The 8,235-nt window shown below is 37.2% G+C and overlaps 1 protein-coding gene and 1 pseudogene across 1 annotated transcript in view; one reads left to right on the top strand and one right to left on the bottom strand.

Moving 5' to 3' along the window:
- Positions 1 to 8,235, top strand: part of ITPR2 (inositol 1,4,5-trisphosphate receptor type 2) — a 437,650-nt gene that overhangs the window by 32,141 nt on the left and 397,274 nt on the right. The gene's annotated exons all lie outside the window — the stretch shown is intronic.
- Positions 6,788 to 8,235, bottom strand: part of LOC105294107 — a 5,158-nt pseudogene continuing 3,710 nt past the window's right edge.

Genomic DNA, 8,235 nt, shown 5'->3' with positions numbered 1-8,235 from the left:
AATTTTCCTTCTACCTGAAGTATAGTGAAAGTCTGTTAGTGGTAAATTTTTAGTTTTTATTTATCTAAAAGTATTTTGATATTATCCTTGCTTTTGGAAGTTAATTTTGCTGAGTACACAATTTTAACTTGAAAGCTAAATTTTCTCTCAGCATTTGTAGAAATGATTCCACTATCTCTGTTTTGTGTTATAGAGTCTTAGAAGAAGTTGACAGCCCAATATGTTGTTTTCTGTATCTGTAGATTCAAATTTTTCATTAACTCTGGAAAATTCTCAGCCATTTTCTCTTCTAATATTGCCTCTCTTCTCAAAGATGATACCACTTATACCCGTTGGTCGAAATCATGGGGTCAGCACAGCAGATCTGCTCATGCCTCTCAAGGCCCAGTAAGTGTTTCCAGGCTCTTGGAGGCCTCTTCCAGGCTCTGTGTTTCAGGTTTTCTGTGGTGATTGGTAAAGTATGAATGTACTGACTCCCCAAATTAGAAGGCTCTATCATGATAAAATGCTTCCATTATCCCTGTTCTGTATTGATATCTTTTATTTACTGGGACCATAAAATATCTATGTATAAGTATAAATTGAACAGCAACAATGAAACTTTCATAGTCATTGAATGTACATGTCTTGGAAAGAGTGAGGGAAATTGGTCCAAGGGTGGAATGATGCCCAGCTATACTGGTAGATTCAGGGATCTTATCTCAATGCTAATGTCAGATGGAGAGAAGCAAAGAATACTCCAAAATATCTAGCTAACAGTAGTAAGATTTGCTCCTGAAATTTGCAGAGATAGCTACAAAGACATTCCAGAGATAGAGGGTCAGAGGATTCACAAAACTGTTCCATCTAGGAAGTGAAGAAGGGAACATTCAGAACACAAAAACCTTGTAAGGCTTGCAAGTAGAGCCATCTGTTAATCCTAAGGTAACCACTGAGACCTGAATCTGCTCTTTGATACCTTCTACAGATGACTAATCTTGGGGCGCAGCACAGCCAGGTCACAGAAATCTCTCTAAAAGGAATTCATTACACATATCCACATCAACATAACCCACAATTCTTAGTAGTCCACTTTTTCCAGTAAGGAAAGTAAAGGGAGAAAATTATCCACAAAGGAAAATAAGAAATTACTTATTTTTTATGTTTATTATAATAAAGAAGTTTTTGCTTAAAAAAAATTGCCTTTCTTCTAGTCTTTCCTTCCAGGATGCTAATTATATATGCATGGTGACCTCATCCTCCCTTTTATATTTCTTAACCCCTCTTTCACATTTTCTCTGTCCTTCTTATCTTCTGTTTCATTTTGAGTAATTTCTTAAGATCTATCTTTCAGGTTATTAGTTAGCTGTGTCTAATTTAGTATCTTAAACTCACCTACTTATTTCAACAATTGTTTTTCACTTCTAGAAATTCTTTACCAAATTAGTGTTTTGTGTTTCTTTGGATAAATACCCAGAAGTGGAATTACTACGTCCTTCTTTGACTCTTGTTATAGCCTTAAAGTTAAAGTCTATTTTGTCTAGTGTAAGTATTGCTACTCCAGCTTTTTCTTTGTTTTCATTTTCATGAAATATCTTTTTTTACCCCTTTACTTTCAGTCTTTGTGTGTCTTTTTATCTGAAGTGAGTCTCTTGTAGGCAGTGTATGTAAGGGTCTTACTTTCTTATCCATTCAGCCACTCTGTGTCTTTTGATTGAAGCATTTAACATATTTACATTTAAAGTAATTGTTGATAGATATGCAGTTATTGCCATTTTATTATTCATATTTTTGATCTTTTTTTTTCTTCTTCAGGGAGTTCCTTTAACATTTCTTGTAATTCTGGTTTGGTAGTGATGAACTCCTTTAGCTTTTTGTTGTTTGGGAAACTCTTTATCTGTCCTTTGATTATAAATAATAGCTTTGCTGGGTAAAGTTATTTTGATTTTAGGTCCTTGCTTTTCATCACTTTAAATATTTTGTGTCAATCCCTTTTGGCTTGCAAAGTTTTTGTTCAGAAATCAGCTGGCAGTCTATGGAAGCTCCCTTGTAGGTAATTAACTGCTTTTCTCTTGCTGCTTTTAAGATTCTCTCTTTATATATAACCTTTGGAATTTTAATTATGATATTTTAATTATGATATGTCTTGGTGTGGGTCTCTTTAGGTTCATCTTGTTTGGGACTCTCTGTCCTTCCTGGACTTGTATGTCTATTTCCTTTACCAGATTAGGGAAGTTTTCTGTCATTATTTCCTAAAATAGATTTTCAATTCCTTCTCTCCTCCTTCTGGTACCCCTATGATGTGAATGTTGGTATGCATGATATTGTCCAAGAAGCACCTTGAACTATGCTCATTTTTTTGGATTCTTTTTTCTTGTCGCTGTTCTGATTGGGCGTGTTCGGCTACCTCATCTTCTAAATTGTTTTGATCCTCTGCTTCATCTAATCTGCTATTGATTCCTCCTAAGGTATTCTTTATTTTAGTTATTGTATTCTTCATTTCTGACTGGTTGTTTTTTATTTTTTGTATCTCTATTTTTATGATTTCTATCTCTTTGTTAAAGTTCTCACTGAATTCATCTATTCTTCCCCTAAGTTCACTGAGCATCCTTATAACCAGTGTTTTGAACTCTGCATCTGGTAGATTGCTCATCTCCATTTTGTTTAGTTCTTTTTCTGGAGCTTTGTTCTGTTCTTTTATTTGGGACATTTTTTTCATCTTCTCATTTTGGCTGCCTCCCTGTGTTCCCAGTCTTGGTAGAGTGGCCTTATGTAGTAGATATCCTGTAGGGCCCAGAGGTGCAGTCTCCCTGATCACCTGAGGTGGGTGCTCCAGGCATGTTCCTTGTGTCGGTCGTGTGTGCCCTCCTGTTGCAATTGAAACTTGATTGCTGTTGGTATGTCCAGGGAGGAATTGACTCTTAGGCTAATTGGTTGTGAGGACTCGCCATGACTATAGTGGAGGAGCTGTTGTGCAGGTGCTGATGTTACGGAACAGGATTTGCTTTAGTGGGGCTGTGGTGCCTGCCCAGTCTGCCCTTTGGGTGTGTCATTCGTGGAGGTTGTTGGGCCATGCTCTGGTGTAGCTTGAAGCTGGCCAATGGGTGTGTTGATTCTAGGGCCTTATGAGAGGGACTCTGGTGCAGACCAAGGTCAGCTGCTCCCTGTGCCATGCCTGAGGCCACTTTGATATAAGCTAGAAAGCAATTTGCAAATGATTGCCACTTGTGCCGAGCTTGGAGGTACCTGGGAGAGGCTAAGCTGCGAAGTGTGGCTGGCTGCTATTAGTGCTTGGCTTGGGGCTGCTTAGCAAGAGGTATGGAGCACATGAGGCCAGATGCTGCTTGTTTGGGGTTTGGGAACCTTTGAGAGAACATTTTAGAAGAGTCTGAAGCATAAGCCAAGATAGGCCCTTTGTATGGAAAGGCCACTAAGAGCAGCTTGGGTGGGCTGGCAACTTGGGTGGGGTACGGTCTCAGAATTACCAGGGCTGGTGACCAGTGTTTAGCCACGTTGATGGAGACTCAGGTATGGCATCCATCTGCAGTGCAGGCTGTTTTGGGGGAGGGCCCAACAAAGAAATAATGGCTTCTGCCCCTCCACCTCTCGCCCTGAAGCCAGACAATTCAGTTTCTCCCTGTATGTCCCTGGTGCCTTTCAAGCTGCTGCTCCAATCAGTGTTAGAGCTTAGAGTGAGTCAATCAGCGCGTAAGTTCATTTACAGGGACTCCTGCAGCCCTCTGTCTTACTCAGCCATAATCTCTACTGGTTTTCACAGCTGGAAGTTATGGGGACTTTTTTTTCCTGGCACTGGAACCCTGGTCTGGAAAGCCTGGTGTGGGGCTGGGACCTCTGCAGCTGAGATATCCCTCCCAATTTTTAACTACCACACATGGGACCATCCCTTTCTACATCTCAGCCCCTTCTACCAGTCTCCAAGTGACTTCTTCTGTATATCCTTGGTTATTGGACCTCTGTTCAGCTAGACTTCAGATGATTCTCAATAATGGTTGTTCTGTAGTTTTGTTGCACTATTGTTGTGGTTGGGGGAGGAGGCGAGCACGGCATTTACCTACTCCACCATCTTGGCTGAAAGCCTCCTTTTGCCCTTTAAAAATTTTTTTTCTTTTATGTCTGTAAATATTCATAATAGTTATATTTTTAGTTAATAATTATAGTACCTGTTTGATGTTGTTTTGCTTATGCATGTCTAGCAGCTCCTTGTCTTATCAGGATTTTTAAAAATATTTGAGGTCATATTTCTTGAATTTCGTCTTCAATATAACAACCATAAGCTCTGGATAAAATATAAAACCAGCTATGTGAAGGTGTGAAAGAGCGACCAAAAATAGGCAGAAACATGGAGCTGGGAGGTGTCTATACTTGAAATAAGAGAGTGTCACTAGATGTGTTTCCAGCCTTATGGCCTTATTCCTGAGAGCACCTCCAAATTCATGCCAACCAGGTGGTGAAAACTCAGGAATGACATCTGGATATGAACTTTACCTAGTGAGTCACTTTTTCCAGTGCCAGTGATTTTCTACCTCTTTGTAGATGATTGAGAACTGATAGTAGTTAAGGTCATTGGGGGCAGAGAGGTTGAGGAGGCAGGGTAGGGAGGATTAGGAACAGGAAGTTATTAGATTCAAGAAGAAAAAGTCGCGATTTCTTTTTTTGCCTGGATTAGGGCTTTAAGTTTTCAAAATATATGGACAAATCTTTTCTGAAATCATGGTCGGGTATACATGTTTCTCTTTAAAGGCAATGTGTTTCTTTTCCTACCAACCAGTTTTATCGGCATACATACTTCGAAGATAATTGTTTCACAAAATGATGGCTTCTTGCAGTGATTTTGAAAAGGTTAATATGTGGGCAACAGCATTCCTTTTGTAGTCCACATGATAACCTGTTTCTTTTAAAGGTCTTCAAGTCATTTGGTTTAGGCGATAGCACTGATCAAAATATTTAAACATAAAGATTCATCCAGAATTTTTAGGGGTTTATATGTAGTAGCACTTTAAAATTTATTGTTTATGCTGTAATTTAAATGTGGTTTCAATTGATTTTATCTTTAATGGAAAAATAACTGGAAACATTTTAAATACCTAAGAGCAAGCACAATTTCGACTTTTGAAGGAACCTGTTTTGGAGATATTATCAGCAACAAGTTGTACATGATCGAAAAACATATATGGAATTAAACATCCTTTTAACATTTAGGCTTACATACTTGTGTTAATAAAAATATTATTGAAATAAGACATCTAAAAAGAGAATATAGTATTAAATTTTATTGGTTTAACTTTAAAAAACCTCACATTTCAAATGGCAAACAAAAGTGAATTTAATTCTTCTTATCATGGGAAGGCAAAATACATACAACTATAAGAATTTGGTATGTTGCATCTGCTTTGCATTTACAAGTTAGAACACTTTTTGGCAGAAAGTTTTGCAATAAAGTTACTTCCTTATGCTTGATTTCAATTGCTTATGGCTTTGTGTAGGGGTGTGTCCACGGGACCTATCAAGTATAAGGCATGAAATTGGACATTTATAGAACCTAGTATTTCTTGTTAAGTAACTCTGACTGAATTAGGAGATACATTAATTGGCATACAAGCAAGAATTTACAGGCCTTTAGATTGGCTCCTTATTTGGTCAGCTTGAGTATTCATAAGTAAAATAATGTCCATATTACTAAATGGCAAGATTTTAAGATTTAAAATGCAGTGTTCTAAGGCTATGGCGAGTAAATGAAACAGAATCATATACTAGTACTTTGCTTGCAATGATGAAATAATGCATAAACTTAAAAAAAATCGATACCAGTTAAACTTTCAAGCTACAGTGTATAAAATATTATAAATGTCAGAATCTGCTAAAGAAGGCTGATACTACAAGCCAACTCTAATTACAAAATAGGATCAGAGAAATGAATAACTACAAAAAAATAGAAGGATCTGGGAGAGATCACAACTGACTCATTCAAAAAATGAGGCACAGAGAGGTTAAATGACTAACATAAACACAGATGGATATGGAATGGCAGACCAAGGATTAGAACTCGTTTTTTATTTCCTCCTCTTCTATTTTAGTACTACTTCTAAAGGTAGGTGAAGGAGGGAGCTCAATGATGTGCCAGGGTGGTGGGGATCTGTGTGGAGGAGGGACAATTTAGGTAAGAAGCCAGAAGTTGTACCTAAGGGAAAGATTCATAGGGCTACCAGAGTGAAAATCCCAGGGATGGGGGTAAGTTATTTGTGATAGAGTTCTGAATGTACTTTAAAGGCAGTTCTGTCATACTTATAAACCCAGCCGCAATCATAACTGCCTTTCTTGCTATAAGATTTTAATAATGTCCATTATATATTACCCACCTTCTCTTTCCTACCAATTCATTTTATTTTAATGTGTTTCAGTGTCATTTTGTTAGACATGAACTATGTTACTTGATGGTACAAGAGTCAGATATATGTGGTAAGCAAACATCAGGAAAATAATATTCAAGGTAGAAGTCAGATTTATAGCTTCATAAGTAAAAAGTTGTTATGACTAACATATTTTACCTATTATGTGGCATTTTCTTTGCAATTGATGGAATAATAAGGGACTGGAGACCAAAGAATAATTTACTTTCTTTGGGAAATCTATTTAAAAATCTTATATCCATGTATTTTTATGTAATAATTTATTTATACTCCATGTGTGTTCCTAAATTATATGCTGTTTAGTTTTGCTTATTTCTTTCTCTCTCTTTTTTTTGGCATATGAAAATTTATTACTACTATGTTTTCAGAATCAAAAATTATTATCTTGGTCTTGCCTTCTTGCCTTTGTATAAAGCCAAAAAGAGACATTGGCTACTTTGGCAGCCTTTAAGCGGACTCTAGGAACGTCACCAATAGCATGACCTTTGCAACAAATTCAGCAACCAGAACTTCATCATTTTTCTCACTAAAATTCGAACAACCGTCTTTGGCTACAAAGGCTGCGATCTTTCTGCTATTCTTGATCAGCTGGACCCTAACACACTTCACGATGGCAGAATTTAGTTGTTTGGCTTCAACCCCTACTTTTTCCAGCACAATTCCCTTTGCATGGGATGCGCCTCCAAAAGGCTTGGCCTTCAGGGCTGTGCCCAGATGGGCTTTCTTGTTCTTTTTATCACGCCACTTCTGATCTCGCGATGGCTCCTGAGCTTCCTGGCAGTACGAAGACCTCGACGCTTGCCGGTCTTGCAGGCACCACGGGCCTAAGCAAAAGAGCTACTTTTGCTTATTTCTAACATCAGTGAGGTTATATAACATTTATTTGCTTTGAGGACTTGCTTTTCTTTTTAGTTTAACTTTATGTTTTTGAGATTGTTAATGTTGTTGCATGCAGCTGCAATTTATTCACTTTTAAAATAGCTATTGTAAGAAATTATTCGCTTGGTCATTATGCTAGTATTGATGAACATTTTTTATTTTTTATTTTTGGCTGTCACGAACAGTGTTGCCTCAGGCACTCTTCTACATGTCTCTAGATTCACATTTGTAAGATTTCTCTAGCGGTATATCTATATATCCAGTTAAAATTTGACTTTTTTTGACTCATATTTTTGATTCATACTTATGTGTAAAGTCATTCAAAGCAGCTACTGAAATCTGCGTATAGGTACCTTGGAAGTTCTAATTGTTGAATGATTTGTTTCTAAAATTAAAATGGGCAAATACTTTACAGTTACCATATGTAGAGAAGTTAGATACAAAGGATAGCAGGTTTTATGATAGATGAGTTTCAATGACAGATTGAGAATTTTAGGCTAGTGCTATAATTGCCTGTTTGGCTTACCTGCTGATTCAGACATGAGAAAAATAAATGCAGCCCATTAAAAAGTGCATTAATATAGTGCGTTGAAAAGTACTATATGAGATATTGTTATTTAGAGCAGGCCATCTTGGCCTTTTTCAGGATTTGACATTTTTGATAATTTTCTGAGACACATCTGAATGGGGAATATTTCCGACTGTTTCTTCCATCTACTATTAGGCAACCGTTTGTTGGTTCTAGTTATTTTTACTTTTTATGTGATCTACAAATGTAACATTGTTGACTTATTCAGTGATTCAGAAAGTCACTCAGTCACTCTCTCAATTCATGATTATTTAGCACCTCCCATGTTTGAGGCCTAATACTTAAAGCTGGGCATATTATGGTGAGCAAAGCAGAAATGGATTGACTCCCTTGGAACTTATATAGTGTTGGAAACAATAT

This window comes from Pteropus vampyrus, unplaced genomic scaffold (genome assembly GCF_000151845.1).
Source record: "Pteropus vampyrus isolate Shadow unplaced genomic scaffold, Pvam_2.0 Scaffold82, whole genome shotgun sequence".
NCBI lineage: Eukaryota > Metazoa > Chordata > Mammalia > Chiroptera > Pteropodidae > Pteropus > Pteropus vampyrus.
The sequence above is the reverse complement of the archived record's forward strand: the minus strand, read 5'-3'. Positions and strand labels throughout refer to the sequence as shown.